Source organism: Eumetopias jubatus, unplaced genomic scaffold (assembly GCF_037043125.1).
Source record: "Eumetopias jubatus isolate StellerSeaLion01/CBP00866 unplaced genomic scaffold, mEumJub1_p1.0 scaffold_7, whole genome shotgun sequence".
Lineage (NCBI taxonomy): Eukaryota > Metazoa > Chordata > Mammalia > Carnivora > Otariidae > Eumetopias > Eumetopias jubatus.
This window is the reverse complement of record NW_028274813.1, coordinates 63,523,191-63,550,655: the sequence shown is the minus strand read 5'-3', so window position 1 is coordinate 63,550,655 and position 27,465 is coordinate 63,523,191. Positions and strand designations below refer to the sequence as shown.

Sequence of the window (27,465 nt, the reverse complement as noted above, 5' to 3'; positions counted from 1 at the left end):
CCTGGGGCAGGGACGTTTGGAGCCTACTGATCACAAAGAACCCTGAGTAATAGCACTTCTCAGTTGGTCCCCAAGCCTTCCTCGGCTTTCAATACCATTTGAGACTTTAATCTTTAAATTTGTTGTCCCTGGAAGATACCAGTGCTCTGTCAGCATTTATCATCAAGGGCACCACTGACATTTGGGACAAAACCATTTTTTGTTGGCCAGTGGGACTCCCCCTTTCCCTGCAATGCCCCTGCGGGGCATTTACTACTCACATTCCCTAGTCATCGAGACCATTCAACAGGATGCCCAACCCATTTCACAGCATTCCCAGTCCAGCTCAACCTATGTACATCATCTTCCTTTCTTAAAGTACTTCTATAACACTAAGAAAAATGCCTTGCTCTTGGATTTTATACGTTGTTAAGCAAAACACCTTACATAGCTGATACTGAATTAACAGTCATTGAGTTCAAAAATTAAGGATGAGTGCTCGCTTTGGCAGCACATATACTTAAAAATTAAGGGTGAGAATGAAGTTCATGATCGCCGGTATTAGCGTAAAGAATGAAGGTGAAACCTTTCAGAGAGACCTGCAGCTGAGTGATGGTAAAATCCCAGGGGCTGCAGACCAGAACGGAAGCATAATTCCTGTTACGGTAGAACTCAAAACCTTTTCTCTTCTCTCTTTGGGGGACTCCCTATATTTCATCACTCACCTCCTTTCCTGGAATAGATAGTCATGTCCAGATCCTGACTCATGACATGCATTACACATACTTAGGTTGATCCCCAAAGTCCACATTTGGAAATGTTGGTTTAGAGAAAGTATAATAAGATGCTAGTCAATGTGGGTGGGTGAAGATTTTTTTAGCCCTTTCCACATCAGGCACTACTTGCCTGACTTTACCTATTTATTTTATATTCTAGTCTCTGCTAGAAAATCATCTGGCCTTAACTCCTAGCTATGCAACTATAGATAAATACCTTAGACTATTCACTCAGCAGACCTCCTGAGTTGAGCACCTATTGTGATATGTTGGTTACCCCAAACCAGCAAAATACCACAGGGACTTCTTAAAGGAAAAGAGTTAGATTTAACAGGCAAAGAGTACATTGACACCACCTGACATAATTTAGAACCTTAACATTGCGATGGGCTACAAAGTAGATTTTCTGTGTAAACCATTTCTTGTTATTTTCTGATCATTAGGAATTTAAGACCATTTTCTTTCTAATTAATTTTCAACAGCAGGGTCTTAAGAGCAACCTGATTCGTAGTTAAAAATGACCACTTCCTTAAAAATATTTTCTCCTTGTTTTGAGATAGTGAGCCATCCTGCCAGTGTCTTTCCTTCGCCCGTCTTTGCCTGGCCCACTTGCCCAACATCTGAGCAGGGACCTTCTGTAGCTCTTTTCTAATACACACTGGCAGTATTGTCAGCCTAGAAAACACAAACGTAGTTCTTTCTTGTTTTTTCTTCCTCAATCTGAGAATCACCTCCAAGGAGAATCTGCTCCCACTCTCTCACTTTCTTTTTCTTCATGCCTCCTACCTTCCTAAGTAGGACAATTTAATTTGTCAGAAGTAACCACCATGATTTTGAAAGTTCAGCTCCTATTTGGACTGGCGTTACGAAGCCAGAATTCATAATCACAGGGAGCTGTCACTCTCCTGGTCTGCATGTGCATTAACTATTAATGGAGAAATATTTAAAACCCACTTGCAAAGGAAAAGCTCCATTTTTTTTCAATTCTACAGATCAAAGGTGGCATTATTCTTGGGCTCAGGGAAGCTCAAGACACCTCCTCCCCCGTCCTATGAATTTCATAGACTGAGTGACCTAGAAGCACCTCCAGGATCAGGGAGACTGTTGCTGAGGCTGCTGCTGTTCCTGTCCCGCCCTGGGCGCCAGACACAGCTGACTGCAGACTGCTGTGAGGCTGTGCCCGGTCAGGGGCTCCTTCCCTTTCTGCAGAGCCCTTGCCCTTCCCGTGCCCATTCTCTGCCACCTACACAGCACAGATGACAGAGCCCCTAGTGATCCTGGATTGGTGTGGGGTTCCAGAGTCCAAGGGTTAATTTCGAGGGCCAAATTCAAAAGTTGCAGTCTGGTGATTACTGTTATACTTGAATAAGAGCTGTTTTCAGAGAGTGTGAAGCTCACGAAAACACCACATTTATAGATTTGTTCCTTGAGAGGATAGCTTAGCTGCTCCTCATCAATAAAATATTAGCTTATTTGATTTCTAAGGGGTTAAAATAACGCAGCTGAAAAATTATATAACATTAGTACCCATTTTAACTAAGACCCTTAATTTACACCGAAGATTTTATATTTCATTGTGAGGGTTAGTTCCTCTCATATAGTTCTGCTTTTATGGGAAAAATGCAAGTGTCCTCTATCTTTCTCTGTTGGTATAAGTATTAAACAAATATGTCCGGTGTGCAAATGGAAAAGGACCGTTTATTTTTGCATAACACAATGCTCACTAAACAGACTAATTCGATTTTTTACTCTGCTCTGGATTTGAGGTCGCTTATAAGAATTCACAGGAAACATTTAAAAATATTTTTAATACATGAATACAAATCAGAATTGGGGAAAATATACATAAACTAGTCTCTTTCAGTGAGAAGAGTTAATATGCAGGCGTATAGACTGTGTGGACCTATGCACTTACTAAAGATGCTAAAATTACACGTTGGGTTTCCTGGTAGTAAAAGCAAAGAAGGAAATGTGCTCAGTTGCAAAATTTACATTTACCATGAGAAAAAAATTACACTTTATTTTGATACTTAGATATGAAAACACTTTCTATTAGGTTTTTTTTTTTAATGTAAGGGATTAGAACGGCATGGTAGAGAAATGTCTAACCACAATATTTCTTTTTTTAAATTTTTTTTTATTTTATTATGTTATGTTAATAACCTTACATCATTAGTTTTTGATGTAGTGTTCCATGATTCATTGTTTGCGTATAACACCCAGTGCTCCGTGCAGTACGTGCTCTAATACCCATCACCAGGCTAACCCATCCCTCCACCCCCCTCCCCTCTAGAACCCTCAGTTTGTTTCTCAGAGTCCATAGTCTCTCATGGTTCGTCTCCCCCTTCGATTCCCCCCCCTTCATTTTTCCCTTCCTGCTATCTTCTTCTTCTTCCTCTTTTTTTTTTTTTAACATATAATGAATTGTTTGTTTCAGAGAGGTACAGGTCTGTGATTGTATCATATGACCTCACTGATACGAGGAATTCTTAATCTCAGGAAACAAACTGAGGGTTGCTGGAGTGGTGGGGGGTGGGAGGGATGGGGTGGCTGGGTGATAGACATTGGGGAGGGTATGTGCTATGGTGAGCGCTGTGAATTGTGTGAGACTGTTGAATCACAGACCTGTACCCCTGAAACAAATAACCACAATATTTCTTACAAGTAAGTTTCTAATCATAATACTTTTAACAAGTGAATTAATTATTTTCCTCTAACTCAAGTTGCCAGCTAATGTTTACAGACTTTGAGCACAGCTCTCACCCATCCAGAGGTGGTTCCTTTCAATGACAGTTTGGCCAGGTAGGATTAATAAGAGAAGACATCAATATTATGTATTTGAAAAGAAGAGGATATTAGGAAATTGAGGGAGAAATACAAGCCTTGAAGAGAAAGAAAAACAGTTGAAATTAGTTAATATACAACTAACCAAACAAAAATGAGTAACCTAAAACAATTAAAAACAAAAAGAGTAAATTAAAATCATGGGTGGATGAATGAATAAGAAAATGCTAAAAAAACAAATATAAACAAATAAAAAGAGAACTAAACACTGAAAGAATTGTTTTAGAAAAAAACAGGTAAGAGAAAGGGATACATTTTAAAGGAGAAAATGTCACTGTTAGAGAATTTGGGTACATATTAAAAAATAAGGATTATGACTTTTTAAAAGAAACGAGTATGGAATAGGATTAGAAATTCTGGGGAATAAGAAACAGTGTAAAAGAAGAAAAATGGGGCATAGTTGTTATTTTATAACTATTGATGCCAAAATGATGTTGTCATGGCTATGAACTGATCACAGAAAACAGATTAATCCCACTACCCCTATATTTTATAAATTCACAAATTTCAACCCTCTACAATAGTTCTCTTTCATTTTGTTCTGGACCAGATTGATCTAAATAATTACAGATGTGGCCTGATACCTTTATGACTAAACTTAAGCTCCTAAAAATGTAATACTAGGCTGGTTCATAATCCAGGTTGTAGTAGCTGGGCTTAAAATAGAAGAAAATCCATTACCTTTTTAAAAAAATTTTTTTTTAAAAATTTACATGTTGGTGTACAGAATAGAAGTATGTGTCAAAAAATTAAATTCTGGGGGTGCCAGGGTGGCTTGGTCAGTTAAGCATCTGACTCTTGATTTCGGCTCAGGCCATGATCTCAGGGTCCTGGGATCGAGCCCCATGTCTGGCTCCATGCTCAGCAGAGAGTCTGCTTGAGGATTTCTCTCCCTCTCCCTCCACCCCTCCCCCTGCCTGTGTTCTTTCTGTCTGTCTGTGTCTCTCTCTTAAATAAATTAATCTTTTTAAAAAATTAAATTCTGTTAATTAGGCCTTAGGTTGGAATTTCAGTACCAAAATGAAGCAAATTACTAGTTATTGAAGCAGTCAAGGTAAAAATGTACCAGATATATCAGGCATAAGAACCTAATGATAATTTTTTACCTCTTTCTCAGTAGATTAATTGTAGAGCTTAATTGTATGTTAGATTAAAACTCCATTAAGATAAGAAGAATATGCTTAAAATCATTATATTTCAAATAACATTATCTAGTCCTTTTAAAAGTGATCAGAATAGGAAAATCTAGGCTGCCTCCACTGCTCTGTGGAAATGAATTTGTTGTTCTGTTTTTATTAGAGCTACAAAGTCCTAGATTAACTGTCATCCTAATGTGAGCTTTGATGAATCCATGTTTGCTTATGAAGACAACTACATATATTTTTCTTTTCTTTCTTGAGAGAGGACAAAACTCACCCTGAAAATGCTTAGAAGAAAAAGTAGCTGGATGTGGTTTCTGAACAGTATAGGAAACGCCGTTTTTGCTGGAGCTTATAATGCCTATTTGAATCTCTTTTTTAAGAGGGGAAAAAAAAAAAGAGAGAAGGATGTTAAGAGAATAGTATGCCAAGAAATAGTTGGCTGTGTGTGCAGAGGGGCAAGGAAGGGAAGGCCCTCCAGCAGTTTTTGTGAGCTACTGTCCGGAAGGTGCGTTGGCTCTCTGGGCCGCCCCTGCTGTATTGTGCGGCTCCCTCTCTCCCTGGCCTGGCCTGCTCTGGCCTAGAGTGGATCAAACAAGCCGTGGGGAAAGTTCCCCTCATTTGCATCACTTCTAGACAGCCCTGTCGTACTCTTTGCTGACAGGAAATCACTGTCTTTGTCACCTTTTCTCAGGGCCCTCCTTTTGGCAGAGATGGGCCATGTGACCACGCTTAATCACAACAACAGGGCTGGCTCAGGACTCAATGACATGTTTTCCTCAGCACTTCAATAAATGGGGTAGAGGAGTCAGGAGGAAATGACTACATTAATTTTAAAGTGAAAAGATAATTAACACTTGAAGGACTAATGCTACAACCTATGGAATTATTATTCAAATTGAAGTTAATTTATCAAAAACTCGTGAAAACTATCTCCCCTAATGCAACTGTTTAAAAAAATAAACCTTGAATAGTAAGAGTTGGGCGTGTTGGAGGGAGAGTGGGAAGAAGGCGGGGAGAGAGAGGGGCTTTGGTTGGAGAGGGAGAGAGAAAAGGGGGGAGAGAAAGAGGCAAATCATAGCAGGCAGAAGCTGTGTTTGAAAAAGCAACTTAAATGGGCTAAAACTTCAACATTTGGGACTGAAGGCTGGAGCATGTAAAACGCTTACTTAGATGATATGAATAGGACACTGGCAAACAAAAGCAGCAGTGTGCTCCTAGAAAACTGTGCTTAAAGGAGTTTCCTTGGCAACAGAAATGCAGTTCCAAAAGTAGACAGAACTTTCCTCAGAAAACATACTATTAATAACAACCTTCCGGAACAACTTGGAACAATTTGACGACTTGGCAATAATAATGCCAAGTGTTCTGCAAATTAATCTAACACATAACAGTTATGTTTCCCTTGCCCGTAATTCTGCTGGACCCCACCAAGAACTCCTTGCTTTTCGGTGGCACAAATGTGAAAAATATTTCTAAATGTTGTCATGGAAAAAGAAAACCCAAAGAAATGCTAGTGGCCAGCAGTGGCCAGGGATTGTGTTCAGCCTTTTGGAACCCACAAGAGAATTTAATGAGATGAGTTTATTCCAATTAAAGCCACTGCGTTTAGTATCTCATCCCAGCAAAGATGTTTCCATGAACAAAACTTGTTCAAGGGTTAACAGCCTGAGAGTTGCTGCAATGTGAAGCACATCTTGAGGCCACTGGTTATATAAATGCAACACTTCACTAAATACGTGCTGGGTGTTATTTTTAAAAGCGTCATCATTTCTTGTCAGCCCAGCGAATAAACTAATCTTGGATCTACTTGGCCAATAGGAATCATTTGAATTCTCCTGAAGGCAATACGTTTGCCAGCCAAGAAAGGTATAGTGTTCCCCTCCTCTGACCTTTCTTGAATCCTTGGATCTAAAGGTTACAAGTAATCAATATCTCATTGTGCGGCTTGGTTTCGGGGTAACAAGTAATAACCATCATGTTAAAATCCAAATGATTACAGATAGCACTTTAATGAGTTGACCTGTTTGGGAGCTTTTATTAATTGCAATCAGGATATAATCATTTGAGTTTGCTAATAAAATTTTGGATTAAATTGCAAAAATTTCAGCCTTTAACTTTTGAAAAATGACTTTTGGTTAATTAGATGTGAATGTGCAGTGTTTCCCTCCTGTGTTAAGCTGAGAGATTTGGCTTTTACCCCACATATTTAGAGATTTCTTTCTGGTTTTTATAACATAAATTAGAGGAACACTTAAACTACTTATAAGAAAGGGTGTTTGTTAGGTTCACTACCACCTTTGGCTCCAGATCTGCTCGATACTCTGTGGTATGTTTTAGGTCAGTGAGTCCATGGAAATGTCCCTCACCTACTTTTTAGCATTGCCTATTTTTAAATTACTTATCTTTAGTGGTTATATTCATATTTGGGCTAATGTGCTTTGTAGCTAGAAAAAAAAGACATAGGATGTGTGATTACACTTTACATGGTATGAACTGGGAGTTATTTTGTTGGAAAAAAAAAGGACTACCAAAGTTTAAAGATGAAAACCAAGTATTATCATTGACAAAAGGGTCTTGATATAAAAAGGATAAATGTTAGGTTTAATGTTCCATGTAATTACATCAGGAGGGTACTGGTGGTCATAACTATAACTGCCTGTATGGGGAAGGCATTGGTTATCCTAACTACATCATAATTACGACACTAAATCACATGACTTACAACATAAGTTATATCATAACATAACCAAGTATGTAAGATATACTATTGAATCCATATATTTTGTCCTTATGATTATTCTAGTTTTTACAATTTATTCCTAAAACAGGAAGGTAGGGCTAGAAGAGTACCTAGATAGTATTTTGTTTATTTCCAAAAAATTCCTGGTGCTCTCGTTGGCAGCACATATACTAAAATTGGAATGACAGAGAGAAAATTAGCATGGCCCCTGCGCAAGGATGAAATGCAAATTCATGAAGCGTTCCATATTTTAAAAAAAGAAAAAAAAAGCAGCCCTGGTACCTGTTCAGAATAGTCTGGAAAACCCTGGGTGGGAAAAGCTCAACCATAATACTTTCTCAGATGAACCCATTTACCTCCTTTTTTCTTGTCCTTATCTCACTACCATGTCTAACTTTAGAATGAGGTAGATTTGTGGTTGTCCAAGGGACATCATTTTTAGAGTATTAGGAATTCCCCAACCCAGCTGTTTCCATCACTAAATGTCCATACTGCCTTAAATCCCATCCTTAAGATTCATTTCTTTGAGATAAAAAGAACGCACTCTACTGGAGGCAGATATTCTCAGGGGCTAGGAGAATAATACTGAATTAAATGCCAATTTTAACATTTCGTTCAAATGAAAGGGCACTAGGAAGGGAAGATGGAATTGGTAGAGAGAAGGAATCTAGAAAAGGGAAGTGTGTGTGTGGGTGGGGTATGAGGTAGAAGTAGGATGGAGGGAGATAAGAACTAAATTGGTCAAATCTTACTGTTTGATTGTGTTACACATGATCTTATTTAATGCTCTCACAATGATCCTGAATTATTTTCCCCATTTCATTGATACGAGCCTGAAACACAGAGAGGTTAAGTGACTGGCCTCAAAGAACCAGTTTCTCAGGTTAGGCTAAGGTTTGCCGAGATTCCAAACAACCCCTAAATCTCCAAGATTTAAAGTTACAAAGATTTATTGCTCACACATACTACACATCCATCACAGGTTGGCTATGGGCTCTGCTTGGCATTGTTCTTACTCGAGGACTCAGACTAATGAACCAGCCACCCTCTTAAATATTCCCTCAATGTGGCAAAGGGAGAAGAGAGTTCTGGAGGGTCACCCTCTTCACATTAAACCTTCTACTTGGAAGGGTAACACATAACTTCCTCTCCAAATCATTGACCAGAACTAATCACATGGCCCCACCTAACTCCAAAGCTGATGGGGAAATGCATCCCTACTATATGCCAGAAAGGCAGAAAGCTAGAAATAGTTGTTGCTATTACCAGTAGCTACCACAAGAAACAAGTCAATAAATCAGAGTTTGAACCCAATCTGGTTGACTTTAATGCCCACAATCTTTCACATGCTACTTGCCTACTCACTATTGCCCCATATCTTCTTCTCTACAATCGGCACAATTCTTGCAAGTGCATTTTCCTCCCTCTGCATGAGCTTCTTGTGCCAGAGAGAAAGAAGTTCCTATATATTAAATGGAACATCAGCAGAGAAAACATGATGGACTTGGGTTTGCTCTTTAGCCAATCATCAGGCTGTTCTGTGAAAACCCTCAAACTTTCTTAAGCACCTCAGCACCCTAAGAGAGTGTTGCCATGTGGAGCCTCACAGGAATCTCCTGTGTTTTGTCAGATTCAGGAAAGCTAAGGCTGAAAATATTTATGTATTTTTTGGGTGGGGGGAGATGCACTAAAGACAGCATTGCCCTAAGGAAGATTCAACCTCATGGATCCTGTTATTGCCAAAGGAAGTTACTGAAGAAGGGTCCCCATGGAGAGATACTCTAGAGGAATATCATTTGCAGAAAAACCATTTTCCAGTCCTGTCAAGGAGGCAATTTCAGTTCTCAGAAACAAGGGCATTCCCAAGCATATTTTTAATAATGTTGGCATTTGCGAAGCTCATACATTCTTAAACTAGGCACTTCTGCGACACTCTGTACCTAATGAGGCACGCTGGGGTAAGCTAAGAGGGAAGCAGTGGTCTTCCTGCTGAACCTTCGTTCATTTACATAAGACACAAAACATAAACATACACACACACACACGCATGCTCATGCGCACACACATACATACACTCACCCACATACGCATTTTCTTTTACTGAAGCCAGGAAAGAGTCAAGCTGGCTAATGCTTCTGGGGTTGAGTCTAATTTTTCTTCTAAACTTTTTTAGACCACAGTGCCTTTCTCCAGAAGGACATCTGTATGTCCCTGTAACTCCTCTGAACTTACTATTTCAGCTGCTTTCCTAAGTAATTGATTCTACATGCTCATTGACATTGGCTTAAAGAAAATTTGTGATTCGTGATATTTCCCTTGTCATCTCATTTTATCCATTGAAAACTAGGAAGTTTGTGGAAGGGATACATGTACACACGTGATTATGCACACACATTGATGTGTGTTGACACATATATACACATATACAAAGTATTAACTCATTTAGTTAAAAAAATCTTTCATAAGGATTGAATTTGGATGAAACCAGATTCCTTGGACCAAATATGCTGGTAGTCCCAAGACATTTAAATCATGCATATGTAAATAACTCTACAAACTTCCTTCATATATGCCAAGTTTCAGTTTGGAGCTCATTTCTATGTTATAAGTCTTGGCATATTCAATCTTGCTACCTTCATTATAATAGTTTTACTCTGTCAGGATTCATAGGTGCCTCCCTAAGAGAGCCCTCCTTGAGAATAATTTAGCCATGAGTACTTCGTTATAATTAAATGCATACTTTTTGATAGTGATGGTAGGTTTGGACTTTGTGGACCAAATGTGAGAATGAATGATTATAATTTTTGTTAGACTCCACACTCCAGGAGGGCAAGTTTCGTGTCTGTGTTGTTTATTGCCATATTTCCACCGCCTAGTGCCATACCTGGCACATAATAGAAACCCAATAAATACATATTGAGAAACACTTTTCAAATAGACTTATTTAATCAGCTATTAATTAAATCCTACTGATCAGAACTATGCTATCAATTCATTACTTTTGCAAGAAAACAACCCTATTTTCATGCTGTGGTCATTCAGTCTGAAACTTCATGGCCTTCTCTTATATTGGATATAAAAACAAAACCAACAATCTCTCTCCTTTAAAAATGGAAGTGTGTTAAGTGCAGTTCTTAATACTCAGGGTATTCAGACTTGGCCAGGTTGGTGTCAGGGAGAAAGAGAGGAAAAGAAAGAGGGAGGGAGGAAGGGAAGGATCATGATGCCCGTGTCTGAGACAAATGGTACAAAAATGTTTAACGAATCACCATAATTCTGTGGCTAATCTGCAAAACCTCTCAAACTGTTCTATTTGTTGGTGCATTCTCGATTATGTGGACAGTATAATTACTTATACATATAACTAATAACATGTACCCTGCAAATGTAAAACCTAAAAATAGAACAATACATGCAGGTGAACGTGGACAGTCTTTAGACATGGTAGGACTATCAGCACATTTTTTTTTCTTGTACCATAGTGAATGGGAGAGTTTATTGACATATTTGTTGTAGAAAATTAGGTTTGACCTCAGAGGAGTATGTATGTCTAAAAAAGTAGTCATGAGAGAGGTGAGAAAAAAAATAAGAAGAAATCCAAGTCCATCGTGATGAGGGTGGATGGATGGTGTATAAAAGACTGACTCCTCTTTCCAAAGCTACAGCTAGCTAATTCAGAATATGCAACTTAAAAAATTAAGGCTGACCGCTGTAAGGTCAGGAGAAAGCCAAATGTAATTTTGAAACTTTCTCCCACTCTTTCATTTAAAAAAAAAGTCACCCTTTGTTCATAGTTTTTAAAAATAATCCTCATATATGGTCATTTATATTTTTAACTTAGCCATTAATTGTGAGCTTCAATGATTTTATGCAATTAAGACAAAGCTAAAAGATGTACCATTTTTTAAATTAGAATTTGATAAAGATTTGTGATGAATTCACCTCTTGCCCCTATTTAGGTCCTTGACATCCATTTGGGTTCACTGTCTTCCCATTGAACTTTGTCCTTCCTCCTCAGCTTTCCTTGGCTGGGACATGTTGAGATTTGAAAATATGTGTGAAGAACATTCCTCTCTGTGTGCTTTTTCTCTCTTCTTCCTCAGTCTCTTCTGCCTGCTGATGCTAAAGATCCATTCGGTGAATCACTGGATTTCGTACAAGCCATGAACAAAAATCCTCATGTTCATTAAAACTTAAGTATAAATGAATCTCTAGAGTTGAGCTAATTGAATTCTTTTTCTGCAGCATGGGAATATAGCAAAATAACTCAAAGTTGGCTAGCATTTTATAATCCATGTTTTGATGATAGTTTAAGAGGCTCCGTCCGTCCAAGTTTGGGTTAGAAAAAGAGATGAAGTATGGAAACACTGTCAGAAGCCTTTTCTGTTTACAAAAAGATCCAGGGATACCATGAGTAATGCCAGAAATCTCATGTGACAGCCAGCTCTTGTGGGATTTTTTGAGCTCACCAAGTTCAGGAAATAGACAGTTCCAGAAAGCTGATTGGAGTTCAAAGATTTTTTTAAAAAAATTAACTGAAGTGAATAATTGTGTTCTCTGTCCATTGTCCAACACTGCTGCTCAGACCTGTGCTCTGCTGGGGGTGTACATCTCCCTGGGGCTAGGTAATATCTATCAGGCACTCAAATACTTTCTGATTTAAATTGCCTGCTTAATGAGTGTTTTCTCCTGAATCTTCCAGAGTGAATCTCTTAGAGATTTTATACAGTTATTTATTTCCATGGGAAGTGAGAATTTTACCTGGAGTTTCAGGACTGCAAGTGACCTCATAAGGACCTTCATTTCATTTCCTCTCTTTCAAGGATTGTTTTTATCCATTCCAGATAGGAGAGAATTTGTCCTCCATTAAAGATCTTTCCAGGGGGAATTCCACAGCCTCCCATTAAACTGTTTAACAACTCTCCCTTCCCTGAAAGTCTTCCTCTATCTAGTGTAAATCCCTTCTGTTGTTAGATTTAATTGTCATATCGGCCAGAATCCATGCTCGGTAATTAAACCTCTTCTCTCTGTTTTCTATATAGTCACATTTCTCAGGCTTTTGCAGGTTTCTTTTCAAGTTAAAAAATCTTTTAAAAGTCCTTTATATCAGTTTTGTCTATACTCTAACTGAAACCACTTCTATCCTCTGTTGTAGGAGAAAATATGCTAATACTGAGATAGTGCTGGTAAATCCATATATTTGAGGGGCTTTACCAAGCTCCACGGATTTCTCCATCAGGTTTTTCAACTCTCTCTTATTAACAGTTAATAAAATAGTTCATGGATGGTTTGGAAGAGGAATATGGCTTATCTGAGATAGCATGACTTACATCATATACCTAAAAAAAAAAGTTTGAAAAGGAAGAGAAAATGATATAAAATGGGCTAAAAAAAATCTTCCTCCCATTTAGGGACAGAACTGCTTCTTCTCCCAGTGGATGCGTAATATATTATTTATGTAAGAGTGAGCATCATGTTTTTGGCTCATATTCTATTTGGAGCATATACAGTATGACAGTTTCCTTGGCTTATTGTTGTATATATGGCTATCTATTTTTAATACATTGCTTTTGTCTTTTTTCATGCTTGCTTACATCTGTTGTTATGAAAACTGACATAAAGTTTTTAAACATAAAAGAAGTGATGGAGAAAGAGATGGTAAGAGACAAACAACATTTCAAAGGAACGCAAGATGGAGAAACAGGAGCAAAGTCTCCATGGAGAGAACCAAAAGCAGCCTCTGCAGGATAAATGGGAGGGAGAGTCAGAACAGAATTCTGTAATCACAGAGGAAAAATGGTCATGAGTCTACATAAAGCGTTTCTATGTTAGAAGGAACATAATACATTTTCCACCAAATTGTTTAAACTTTTTAGGCTGTAGTTTTCAAACCTGTGAAATGGGGATAACACCCACTTTGAAAGGTTGTCAGGATTCCATGAGTAATGTATATAAGGGGTTCAGCCTTGTGCTTGGTAAATAGCTCCAGACATAATACAGACTCAGGGGTTAACAAACTATAGCCTGAAGGTCGAATGCAGCCCATGGCCTGTTTGTTTTTTTTTTAAATAAAGTTTTATTGGAACATAGCCAAGCACATTCATTTATGTATTGTTTGTGGCTGTTTTTATACTTCAATAACAGATGAGTAGTTTCAACAGTGACCGTATGGCCAGCATGCCTAAATGATCTGACTGATGAAAAAGTTCACCAGTCCCTTGTATAAATAACTATTATGACAACTCTTCAGTAATATACATTATTCTACAGACTTGAATGATTTTCCAATTCAATTTTCTGGCTGTTGTATCACAGTAATACCTGATGACTATCATTTTTTTGCCCAAGGTTCTAGTTTTCCTCTTGTAACAACCCAAAGTCTTCCCAGTTGCCTTGCTCTTCAATGTAGCATTAAATGGTTAATTGGTTCATTTCACCACCAGGTGGCCTCCTATACTCTATTGTGCTTGTGGGACCCAAAGGAAAACAGAAAATGGATCTAATGCACTTCTTTCAACTTTGGCTGTGATTCTGCTCTTATTAGCACTTCTCCAGTGGCTCTGCTGCTCTGAAATCACTCTCTATTTTATGTTTGGTCCTGAAACATAAATTCACACTGATCTTTTTAGAAAATGAATTCTAAATCAGGGTTAGGACCAGTTAAAACAGTAAAAACAAAATAAAATATTTAAATGCATACCCACACCTACATCAAAGTAGTTTTTTTAAAAAAGAAGTTTGGCTATCACGTAAGAGGATTGCCATGACTCAGTATTATTCTCAGCTGTGTCCTAGCAGGATTAATTAATCTTGAAGCTTCCACAGGAAAGACAAGGGCCACTGCCCCTCAGATCTCCATATGTTAATTTCTCTTGAGCGTAGGTGGACTTCAGATCAGTACCCCAGTTTCTTTATGTTTTTTAATTCTCTAGATTCTCTTTTTGAATTTTCATTTATCTTATTTTTGAGCTTTGCTAAACACTGGTGCCATGTAAGGAAGATTAGAAAGCTGTGTGATAAAGTGCTGGAGAAGGAGGCTGGATTCTCCTTGGGCAATGACTCTTACCTTTCAGATTCCATTTTCTTCATCTATAAAGCCAGGGGGATGGACTGGGTGGCTTAAAGGTCCATTCCAACTTCAAGAGTCTCTCACTGGTGAAAAATCAAAGATTATTCCAATTAGTAATTGGTTTGGCTAGGAACCATCTGGCAAAAACCAGAATTTTAAGAACTCGATTTCAAAGGCTATGGAAACAAACTCATGGGTAAATATAATTTTGTGGCAAGCTACCATAAAAAGCGTATAGTTTCTAAATGCCACATTATTTTTAGTTCATTTCAGGTGGTAGTCGTAAATGCAAATTTTATGAGTCCTCTTAGACCCTTTCCTTTACATTTTACTTTTATTCAGTAGTAGATAACTATTCAGTTGGATTCTGAACAGTGTCTTGCTAAATCTGTCATGGAAGTTTAGCTTTCTCTTTGACATCTTATTTTCTACACATTTTAATCTTCCTACCTTTTTCTTTGGGCAGAATGATCGAATCCTCTTCAGATTTCTTTGCAGCATAGAACAGATATATTCACTTATATTTCCATTGAAAACAGGTCATTTTATGTGGTACAAACAACCTGTTCTTACCTTCTGCTTGAGTTGTGATATGCACATCACTGGTTTGTATTTGAATTGTCACATTGGATGTCATGGCAAATACTGCTAAAGGCATTTAGCTGTCTATGAGGAAAGGACCAGAATTGTCCCTAGGGCATTTTGGTAAAGAACAGGCTCACGTTTGAATTCAGAGTTACCCTGGGAGACCTAGTGACAGGCAATCTCTCTAATTCCAAATTCCCTACTGGGGCTACTTCTCTGGAGAGCTATCTGGTTAAAGGCAGATTCATACTTGCTTGGGGAAAAATTGATTACAAGTTTTTTCCCACTTTGCAAACTGCACTAATTAGTATCAAGCTCAACTAATAATTTATGAAATTTGCATTGCTTTCTGTTTGCCTAAGCACAAACATTTCCTACCATATATATTTTTAAATATATGTTCATATGTCTCATGTTCATGTCTAATACATATTAGGAATTAACAGTCTAATAATTTCACATTTAAAAGTCAGGAAAAGTGAGAAGAAATGATGCTGTCTGTTATTAGCTACTGTAAAGATGTGGCAGTAAGCATCTGTTAGGGATTACTATATGCTCTGAAAAACAAAATAAAAGGAAGATTATCCTTTTCCTTCAGTAATTTATAACCCATTTGGAAAAGCAAAACCAAAAAATATGAAGTAATAGCAAAGATAGCAAATATGTGTGGTACCAAAAAAAAAAATAAGTGCTGGTTTTCTTAGAATGTCTTCATAAGAAGAATGATATTTGAACTGGACCTCGCTGCATAGAATTTAAATAAGTGGAATGAAGATACGGAGGTAGATACATTGCAGAAGACAACATGGTAGGGGGGGATGCACTAAAGACAGCAGCACCCCCTAATAGCTTTCATCCATGTGTTCAGTGAAAGTCAACACAAGGCAAGATTGTTTTCCACTGAACATTGAATCCTCGATACAGTGTTTCATGTAGGGAAGGGAAATTATATACATAAATATGCAAACTAATGGTATAAAAGAGATGAGAAAAGTTATGCCAAAGGTCATATTTTCTTAGCAGGCAACGTTTGGATCAAGTTTGAACAAACACTTGTATCTAGTGCTTATTATGTAACAGGAGTTGTTCTAGGATCTTTGCATATATTAGCGCATCCAATCCTCACAGCAACCTTGTGAAAGAAGTATTAGTATTATCCCCAGATGAGCAACTAAGGCACAAGGACGTGCACAGCTAGTAAGGAATGCAAGCAAAGTTTAACAATGGGCAATCTGATTCCAGGCATATATTTTATTTTCATTTATTTATTTATTTTTGCCAAACTCCTTGAATCTCATTGACTCACAAATTAAAATGCTTGGCATGGGTCCTTCTGTCACCGTGTTTATAGAACCTAGTGATCAAATGGTTATGTATGTGTAGGTTTTGAGAAGTAGTATTACTGGGTAATACCAACATGTTCCCTCCTCCCTTTATTAAGGGGAGAGAAAAATAGTAACACTTTGTTGATATATTTTCTAAAAGATGAAGACTCTATATACATAGTTAATATATATGTATTATATATAAATATGTATATGTAATATGTGTTGTATATAAATATTGTTTACCTTTTCAATGACTGCTCCCCAATGTGACCTATTTTATTCTCTAATGTGGACAGTAGTTCCAATACATTATTTCTAAAACAGGTAATAAAAAGGAATGGGAAATATGAGGTCTTAACTTGAAAATGGGCCACAGACCACATTATCTTATTACAAGTCATATGTATTAAAATCAAAGACTTTGTTTTAAAATCGCACATTTTACGTAGAGATCTGAAATTTCACTCAAACAAGATCTGTTTATTTCTTAAAACGTCTGTGGTGGGTAAGTGGTGAGGATATCATTGTCCCTGTTTTACAGATGGGATGACCACGAAAATATGAAATAACTTCCCTCAATAGAGCAAGCCACCAATAGAGCAAAGGCAGAAGGAACAGTCACAGAGAAAGTAGTACCCAGTGAAGGGACTCCCTATTGATGTGCTTAGAGAAAATCCTCAAAATCACAAGTTTTGCACCTATTTCTTCTTGAGCAGTTATCTGTTGTTATGGCTATAAGTTGCACTAAATGGCCACATCCTGGTACTTCTGGTTTTTTTTGTTTCAGTCTCCATTTACTGAATTTTTGCAGCCCTTATGCTAATTTTTAAGTCATCAGTATCATATTCCTTCATCCAATTATTTCAGGGGAACCAGTCACTGAAAACCTTCTCTCTCTAGCTGTGATTTCCTTCCTCTTCTGCAACATTCTCTAGTTTTATGTAGTTTTTATGATTTATTCTCTGTGGACTAGTTATTGTTGACCCTATCTGGTGAAACTTTTGTAACTTCCCCTATTTTCTTATTACTTTCTCTCCCTCCATCTGTGTATTTCCTTCATTTTGTTCTCTAAATTTTTACTCCTTCCTCTTTCTTACGTTTATCACTCTTGTGATTGGACAAACACACACACACACATACAAACACACTGTGTTTCTCTTTGATGGAGCTATTCTAATAAACGTCCTTGAATGTTTATGGCAGACTCCCTTACATAGCTGGAAAAATGCTCAAAAGCACTTATCATAACCAGCATTTGCTCTTTATAGTCTTAGTTTATGCTAATAAATTTTCACCTGTACCCTAGAGCTTCTTTAAACTGGGAGCCATCATTCTTCTGAACAACAGGTATGACTGTCAGTGAGAGCCTGTCTGCCCTTTTAGCCTCAACTTCATGCTACTAAAAAATCTGTGGAGGTCTGGAGGATGAACTTAACACCAAAATGAATCTGGCCATAGACGCTCCAAGGGTGGGGTTCTCAAGTGTGTTTTGACCACTCCAAAGTCAGTTTGAATGACATTCTTGACCGTATTTATTTACATTATACTCCCAGGGCCTACCATTTTTCTCAGAATTCTGGACTGATATCTAAAGATGCATTTTCAAAAATGACAGCATGACCTAGCAAACTAAACTGAAATTCCTCCTGGAAGTTCTGTTTCTGGGTTTTAGTGATATCTTACTGACCGTGGGCAAGTCACTTAGCTTCTATGTATCAATTTCCAATCTGTAAGACAGAAGTGATATTACTAACTTTCCCCATGGGCTTGCCATTGGAGAACAAAAAAGAAAACAATCCATTGAAATGACAGTCAAACTTTCTGATGCTGGAGCAACAGTGCTTAAAGCCTGAAATCTCTAAAATTTATTTTCTTAAGATCTCTCTCTAGTACCTATGGACATGTATCCCCAAAGACACCAAAGAAAAAGAGGCTAGAACAGAAAGGTTTTTAAATCTATAGCAGATTGGTGTTGGAACTGGAAATTAGACCCACCTCTTGCATCCTGGTCAAATGTCATTGCTCCGAGAAAACCCTGAATTCCTAAAAGGTGTCCTTAAATATTTAAAAGGTTTCTGTCTTCTTTTTCTTTGATACATTTTATAGAAGCTTTTCTTAGGTTAACCATTCCTGGCCATGGGAAACAATTAACTATGTTCACAGTTTCTGTCTAAAAACTGAGAGTGATATTTTTGTGTTGGGGGTTCTGATCAAATAGTTTTTCACTGAGCATGAAGTTCAAAGATAAATGGAGGCAATCACATGCCACTCATTTCTGTGTACTAATACTGTACCTGACATATATTTCAACCACGGATATAGGCTCACTTGGTCTTTTGTTTGGGAGAAATTCAAATGAATAAATATTTTCCAACTTCTACATATAATCCATAATGCTAAGAGTTAACTGTGGATAAAGATTGAACAGCACATGATCCCTGACCATATACACTTCATGTAGGAACTTATAATCTAATTCTGAAACTACATTCATCCCTATCTGAAGTGAAGGTACCAGAGTACCCTCAAAAAGTGGCCTAAGGCATCACATATTTTACAATTCAGGGATTTGGGCATTCACCAAGAAAAACACCATGACATTTTGGCTCTATTAAGATTATAGATGTAAAAACCCTTTAAAAAGTCAAAAATACACTACAAAGGAAAAAAATCTTGATGTGAATATATAATGGTATGATGGCATTTCCATTGTGTTTTGGTAGCAGACAACTCTGGAAATGCTTTGATTGGCTCTGTCTTAAAACCTAAAACATGGTGAGTTCTGGATAATTATGGTGAGTTTCTCAGTGCTGGTGTCCATAGTCCCTGAGGAATGCCCATGTGCACTAAACTTGAAAAGATACCTTTTGATAATGACACTATGCGGGAGGGGGTAGTGCTTTCAGCCTTCATTTAGGCCACTGATTCTCATAGATTTCTGAAGTCACAGTGTGCTGCAGCAATATCTTTTTGATAGACTCCAATGGCTACAGTGTTCTAGCTCTCATTTTTTCTTGTCATCCTCAAAGAGAAAGCAAGATATTCTCTTTGAAGAAACATTATCAACAGCATTAACATGAGAAATATATCGTCTCTTCCTTATGAAATTAATTTGGCATTATTTTTGAGGTGCGCAACATCTTGGCAACTGCTCTGGTTTAAAACTCTGTGATTTGGGAAAAGCACGTTTCAGAATGTTTAATTCAGCGATACAAAAGGCACTAATGAAATATGCATGTATGAATTTTATATCATATTAGTTCCCTCTTTCTTGAAATCTGAATAAAAGCCAAACATCTGGATTACGTTTGAAAAGCCTGAATTTCCAATTTTCAGAGAGATTCAATCTATTTTGACATTGCACACTTAGCCTTAACATTTACAGTGTGCTATTAACATTACTTGCAATTGTAAAAAAAAAAAAAAAAAGTCCAGATTTAAACAAACTTGGTGCCTCCTAATGCTAAAAATATATCTATATTTGAAATGGCTGTTGCTGCACAACTGTATACGTCCATGGTTTGGGCTTCATCAGCATTTCTATTATAAATACTTGCATTGAACAAGCCTATAATTCTGCTATAGAGATATGGGGTAAGTTTTGATATATAAATTCTCCCATGGTTGTATATTAAAACAACAAACAGCAATTCATGTATCACTTAGGCTTAGTTTGAAAAAGTATTCATTGATTCAGTGTTTACTGAAGACCTCAGATATTCAAGGTACTCCATGATTGGCCAAAAAAGGAATAGCCCTCATCCTTGGGTTTATTCTTCAAATATAAGATAGATAATACGATTTCTGTTTTTATACATATTTGGGCATATTTTGGCAGCTAGGCTAAAGGCAAGTGTTTCTTTATGGTCATAATTTAGGGAAGTAAATATGGATATCAATGCTTTGTCTCACTTCATGATCATAGTTTATTTAAGATATAGCTGGTCAACTTTTAAGGGGTAAAGTAAGAAGTTCTATGTCTACATAAGATATCAAGGAAGATAGAAGAATGTGACACTGTATTTGAAGTTTGCATAATAGTAAGCCTTCAGTGGACTTTAATTTACTACACTCAAATTTTTACTGGATTTCTTGTAGTATATAGTAGGTAAATCTCACTCTTCTGTGACATGTGGAGAACAGCTAAAGTCAGGAATTTCCGTTTTCTCATCTTATTTGCTTTATTTAAAAAAAATCCATTAGATTATAAAGTAGTACCCAATGAAACAAAAATAGATGTGTTTCAAGGCATCTGTTTAGATCAGAGGATGGAAAGCAGAAGAAATAATACTTTTAAATTGGAAACTTTTTTAAAGGAGAAAACTGAGTTTCCATTACATTAATTGCTGCTCCTCGTGTCTTTTTTCCATCCTACACTATGTACTCTAACAGATATTACATAATTGCATAACTATTCTTACTATGTGCTGACATGACATTACGACAGCCCTGATATGGTGCATCATAATGAAACCGTAATTAGAACAGTCATGATGTATTATGGCAATGATCCACATCGTCACTGAAGTGCATTGGAATGCACAGAAAACCCATTGAGATGTGCAGATTTTCAACATAATATAGCACAACCATGAAGTTTCATAGCATGGAGGAGAAATTGCCATTATGCCCACACTGCTGGCAGCAAGGGTTATAACACATTTTTTCAATCTGTTAGAGAAAGTTCTGTATTGATAGAAGACATTTTTTGAGAGTGCCATTTGTGAAGTTTATGTCTTTAAAACAAATATGCAGGAAAGACCTTGTTGAAATATGGACTTAACTGCATAAATTCTGTAGAGGTTTCCCATAAAATATTTACCAAAAAAAAGGACCCAAAGGTTTCATTTAATATCTCAAATTCAATGAAATACTTTCCTAAAGTAGTACAGATTGAAGATGATTTGAGGATTTTCATTTAAAGTTGCCTTTTCTTCTCATTTTTAGTGTCCTATCTTGAGCTCTGATTGTATAGCTTACATTTTATGTGGTTGTATCTCTGCTCCCTTGTGGTTCTCCTAGGTTTCTCTACATGAGAATCTTCTATGTGAGTCTTGTTCCAGTAAGTGGTGGCTTCTCCTTGACTTGGTGTGTTTTGGTCTTGACATTCCTCCTATACACAGAATAATATGATTGTTATGGCTGATTTGGTGATGTGAGCCCAAAGAAGCTCAACTTTCTAAAACAGAGAGGAACTTTAGACTTTATTTTCTAGGCCAGTCCTCATTCAGGGCCTCATTATCTCATAAAATCTCCCAACTACATACACTTCTGGTCTCTACCTGAATACCTGTGGTAAGTGGGAGCTCCCTGTTGCCCAAGCTCTGCTCCTACTTGTTCTTCAGCCTTTGATCCCATTGCCTGACCTCTGAGACCAGATGAAAGAAATTAATATTTTCTGTTGAAAGCCCTCCAATTTTCTAAGTCTGCTAACATGTCCTTCCCTCTCTTCTCTCATCTTCAACTCTTACTTACCCTTGGCTGAATATCTTTAGCTCCTTCAACAGCTTGCTCCTTGGGGAAGCATTGAATATTCTGCCTTCCTTGAGTGCTCTCCTTTGGACATTTTAGACATTGTCTAAGCCCCGCTTGGAAAATGGAACCCAACCAGAACCAGGACTGCAGGTTTGGGCTTAGTAAGTCACAATCAAACTGATCTGTTGCTTTTCTTATTTATAACCCTATGTCTGTCTCAATCCAGCCCCAAATCGTATTTCGTTTTCTATATTTACCTTCCACTGTCTGTTGACTCATTGAACCTAAAGACAGTTGAAGCCTACTTACTTCTGTTATTTATGCAGTTTTTGTATTTTTATTTTTTTAATTGGTGGGAAATGATTATCTCAGGCTTGACATATATCATATCTCCTGTTTAGATTAATCTACTCTGCTAGCATCTTGTGTTCCCTTTGGAGTATAGTATCATCATAAACAGACATTGTGAAGCAGTTGCCTATGAATCAGATCCAACTCAGAAACATAGTTTGGCTTGTACAGTGTTAAAAAAGTTTTAATTCAACATATAAAAATTAGATTTCACATGAAAATATGTATTTCTGGCTTCTCTTAAACATATATCCCTGTTCATATAGAAGCCATCTTGAAGCCATATTCTCAACATAGGAACAGTTGGCAGAGCTGAGTAGTGGTTGCCCCTTGTAGATGGAACTTGTGTTCTCCTACCCTCCATAATCCACACTACTTCTTCCTTTCCCCCTTCACTGGGATTGAGTGTTAGTAATCCTCACATTTTTGCATTGTTTTTCTTTTAGTAGAGAAAACAGTTCTCTTTTTCCAAGACACTAGCAACAGTTAGAGCATGAAAAAGGATGACTGATCTGTGCTCAACTCAACTTCTTTCCATTAGCTGCCAGGCAGTAGGGTCCTGGGGCTGGCTAGTACCGGCTCAGAAGAACTAGTTATTCAGTACTCAGGAATTTTGCTGGCAGTAGCAACCTTTGGTAGTTTGGAATCTGCCATGGTTGGAGTATTTATATCAGGGAAATCAGCAAACACTATAAATCAGGGCTTTATTTTTTTTCTTTTTCCCCCAGAGAGCCAGTTTGCTAGTATACCGCTACCTTGTATGTATTTGAATTCCTGATCTCTGAACTAAAATATTTATTATTCTTTATTGATCATTGAGATTAGTATAACCTGGCAATCCAGTCAACATGCTATATACATATTTTACTTTTATGTATCATTAATAAAAATATCGAATAAGACTAGACCAAAAAAGAGCCCTGTGGTATAACATATCCATGAAACCGTGATCTTTACATATGTTGTTCGACAGGTTCTCAGGAAAACTCCTTGTACTTCTGTGCTTCTAAATGATTGCATCCTTCTGCTCACTTTATGCTTATGAAAATCTAATATACCTGATCTAGGAATTCACATCCTTGCTGTAGGGATTTAAGTCATTAGATTTTGGGTGTATGTTCTTAGCAATTTAATTATGTTTAAAATCTGGTTAGTAGTGTAGTAAATAACTGGTATTGCTACAAAATTGCATTGAGAAGGTAATAGGATTGAATTTCTACACAAGTTGACAGTCAATTAAAATTTCCATATATCCAGTGAGTTAGCCAGTTCTTGGCCGGGGACCTAGAACAAATGCCTTCCTCCTAAGCCGATCACTTCAAAACAGGCAAAATTTATAATAAAGTCAAATCAAGACTCAATGCATTAACTAAAATGTGAGCCTGGCTTATCAAATACAGATCAAAAGCAAGAGATAGACTAGAGAGCACCCACGCTATTTCTTCCTTAAATTCCTCTATTTTTTATTGTCACTGGAGGAAAAATAACACATTAAAACCTCCTTACTGAATTACTGTCCTAAACCAATAGATCCATGGGGCTTGTTCAGCTAAAACCCACAACAGACTTTGTAATGCAGTGATGTAATCTTGGCTTTGTGTCATTTATATTCAACCTAAAAAAAAAAAAAAAAAAAAAAACAATTTTCCTGAATAGACAGGCTGACAACAATATTGTTCGGTGTGGGTTTTTATTTGGATTCTTTCCAAATGGTTCACATGCCTTCACAGTAACACATCATGCTTGCTTACGTTTTTTGCCTGAATTCCAAAGTTTGCCCCTTTTACTAGCTTTCTATTTTTCTTTTAAGGTCTCAGTTATGTTTGTAAAACTAACCAGCTCCACCACAAAATTAGGATGTATCTTGCAGAGTGCATTCATTTTACTTTTTGCATATTTTTCCCGAGGTCATGTCAAGGTTAGTTTGAATTCCATCCTACATTAAGACTTCTTTCACAGCTATTTAGCTCGGCAGCCTACTCCCCGCTGGGGTCTGCCCCTTGGGCACGTCAAAGCTTCAGACCTGACAAATCACACACAGATGAAGCTGTACAGTTTTTTAAACAGTTTCATCAGTAACTTTTTTTTCTTTTTCACTATCCTCCTTCATATTGAGATTTTTTTCCCTCTGAATTACCATTTAAGGAATTTTAAATTCTATTTGAAACACTTTTTTTTCCATCAGAATTGCAAACCAGCAATATCATTTATTTTCTAGTAAATCATACTAATAGCCTCCTCGTCACCAAGACTACAGACTGAAAGACCCGCAGACCGTTCCTGACAAGTATAACTGTAATTCCATTGTTAAAATCTATTTGTAGCAGGAAGCTTAGTGTTAGAAAGGTGGCTACATCTACCGGAATCAGAAAAAAAAAAAGTCAACCATAAAAATGCATCGAGTTTATGACATATTATGGGTTGAGCCTGGAAATGTTTCTCAAATGGTTCGTAATATGCTCTTATCAGTATTTTAGCAAATTGTAAAACTAATGGTGCAACTCCATTTCCTGTTTAATTGATGAAGTTAAAATGCTTGGTTGCTAATGAGTGTATTAGCAAACAATGTCCCCTCGACAGGCTTAAGTAGATCAGGATTTTTTTTAAAGCAGCTTACAGTCCTTATTTTTATAACAAAAAAAATTGGCTGCCACAAAATTGCTAGATCAACTGAAGAAATGGTGTAATTATTGCTGTATAGTCATTTTGGCAATGTCAAATGGCCAGATTATAGTTTTCTAGTTTCTCACACTAGAAAATAGTTATTTTCTTTTACAAACCATAGGCTTTTCATACATTTTCATTCAGAACAAACAATACCTGAAGATCTTAACTGCAGACTAAGCAGAAAACTTAGAAGTGAGAAGAAAAAATAGTATTCGAATGATTCTCCTCTCCTTGGTCCTCTTTTACAGTTAGCTCAGTATAAAAGTACCAAGCGAAGGGGTCCATAAAGGTTGCCTGGTTGAAACTAATTAAAGACAGGTCTAAATAGAAAAAGAAAAGAAAAGGGGATCAAAGGAATTAGATTAGGTGTCAGGACGTTGTTTGGGGACATTTTATTTAGGTTTTTATAATTCTGTTCCAGGAAAAGCTAAATTCTAAAAATGTCCATTTTTTGCCATAATTCCACATTTGTGTTATTTTTGCAATAAGATATGTGTCAACAGGCAAACATCTTGAAGAAATCATTTCGGCATTGGCGCATTAACACATTATGGTGAAAAGAGAGGCTTGTGCTTTTCACGCAGTGCATTTCAGTCTTCAATTAATGTGAAAGCACTACAATGCCCATGCAACTTCTCTTGCCTAGTGGTGCACCATTTATCATTGCAGTTTTACATTGACCTTGACACCCACTTCATTAGAATAAAGATTGTCTACCATTTAGGTTACATTGTTCCTCTGCACAGAGACCCCATGCAAATTTCTGTTCAGATAGAAGAGCTGCGAGGCTGTCAGAGGTCATCTGCATTAAATGATTGCTGCTATTTTCCAACTGCTTCTTTTCATTCTACTCAATTCAGGCTAGGAGGATCAATCAAGTCCTCTGCCTAAAACAGTGGGACTGCTGGGAATATAACTGTTTTGGGTAGTAGTGGATATGCCCTAAACAGTATTAAATATTTAATATAAACTCATTAAAGGCCATGCAAAGGCTTCAGAAAGATAGCAGATTTATAGGGAAAGATAAGGGCTAGAGAACCTTTTAAAAAATAAATAGAAGCATAATAATCAATTTTATAATTTTAGAGAGTAAGATTACAATAGTTCTGGAACTTAGCTAAATCTTTTCTGTGGAGACTTCTTTCTCACCCTTGACGTGGGTAGGGAAGGGATGAGACAGGCAGGCTTGGTGTTCCTATGCCGTATTTTACATGCAATCAGAATGAAAAGTTTTCAGTTCTTCGTGTTTTTATTTTTCTTCTCTATAACAGTGAATTCTGCCCTGGGTCTTTATTTTCAAAGGCTTAGGTATTTGTTATGTAAAAGAAATGATTGGAGAAATAAGTTGCCAGGTTTCCTACTTAAGTTTTCTGAGTGATATAATTAGAATTAAATTATTAATGGGAGATACTTTAAAAAAGATTGTTTTATGATCTTCTATTAGGGAATTTGCAATTCATTTTAATATTTGTAGTTTGATTTATATTAAAGATAATGCAATCTATGTCCAATTAACAATACATGGCCAATGTAATGTGATTTCCAGATCATGCAAATGGAATAAGCTAGAAGAGGGGGTAAAACTCAATTCTTAACCTCAGATGTAATTTGCTGTGCGAGTTCTGGCAATTTTAAATGACATTGCACTTTTTAATTTTTCCAAAGGCTCAGCAGCAAATTTATCCCAATCAAGAAAGCCTATTATTAATTTACAAGGACAATTGTAGGAGTCTTTATAATTTCTCTGTGCAATTATTCGCCATAAATTGCTAATGGCAAAATACAAAGAGTTTGTAAGAAATAACGACTATTATTTGTCTTGGGCATGAGCCTCCTTCCATCTTGCACATCTTCCTGAAGTGTTGGTGATATTGGCTCCATGTGAAACATCACGCGCGTTGTGAGAGGCTAGACACTGGTGTCCTGGAACGGCGGGTGGCGTAAAGTTTCTGTAGAGATGGCGCTGGCCTCTAGCAGATTCCTGCACTCGGGGGCATGTACAGCTGAGCCGTGGACCCTGGACTTTCGTATAAAAAGACTCTTTGTTCACCACTGAATGGCATTAGGCATGGACTTGCTGAGGGGCCACCATGAAGCCTCGCACGAGGAGGGCAAACACTAGCCAGGAAGCACAATACGGGAGTCACAGACAGACACATCTCTGCAGTTTTGTGCAAAAATGCATATTTTCATGTATAGTTTTCCAGTAGTTTGGTGTTTGGGTGTATTCCTAGCATATGCTTTCTTGTAAATAGACTAAAATACATTTTTTTCCTTGCCATATTTTCTCTATCTTTCTGTTGTGAGTTTTCGGGAAAGGGGGATTATGCCTGCTACACAGGTGTTTGTGGTATTACTTTGCACTGGGAAAGATACTCACACTTGTTATTCTAATAACTAGATCATTTTCCTTGCTTTAACTCTTCCTAATAGAAAGTCACGTAAAGCCCAGTTAAAATATGGCATAAGATGTAAATACTCCAACCCTGAAGACACAGAATCGGACAGC

The 27,465-nt window shown here is 37.2% G+C and overlaps 1 protein-coding gene and 1 non-coding gene across 3 annotated transcripts in view; both read left to right on the top strand.

The window, feature by feature from the left end:
* AKAP6 (A-kinase anchoring protein 6) overlaps positions 1–27,465 on the top strand; it is a 571,051-nt gene that overhangs the window by 449,617 nt on the left and 93,969 nt on the right. The gene's annotated exons all lie outside the window — the stretch shown is intronic.
* LOC114217996 (U6 spliceosomal RNA) lies at positions 7,628–7,734 on the top strand. Its single transcript, XR_003611080.1, has one exon. It is a non-coding gene; the product is annotated as a U6 spliceosomal RNA (small nuclear RNA).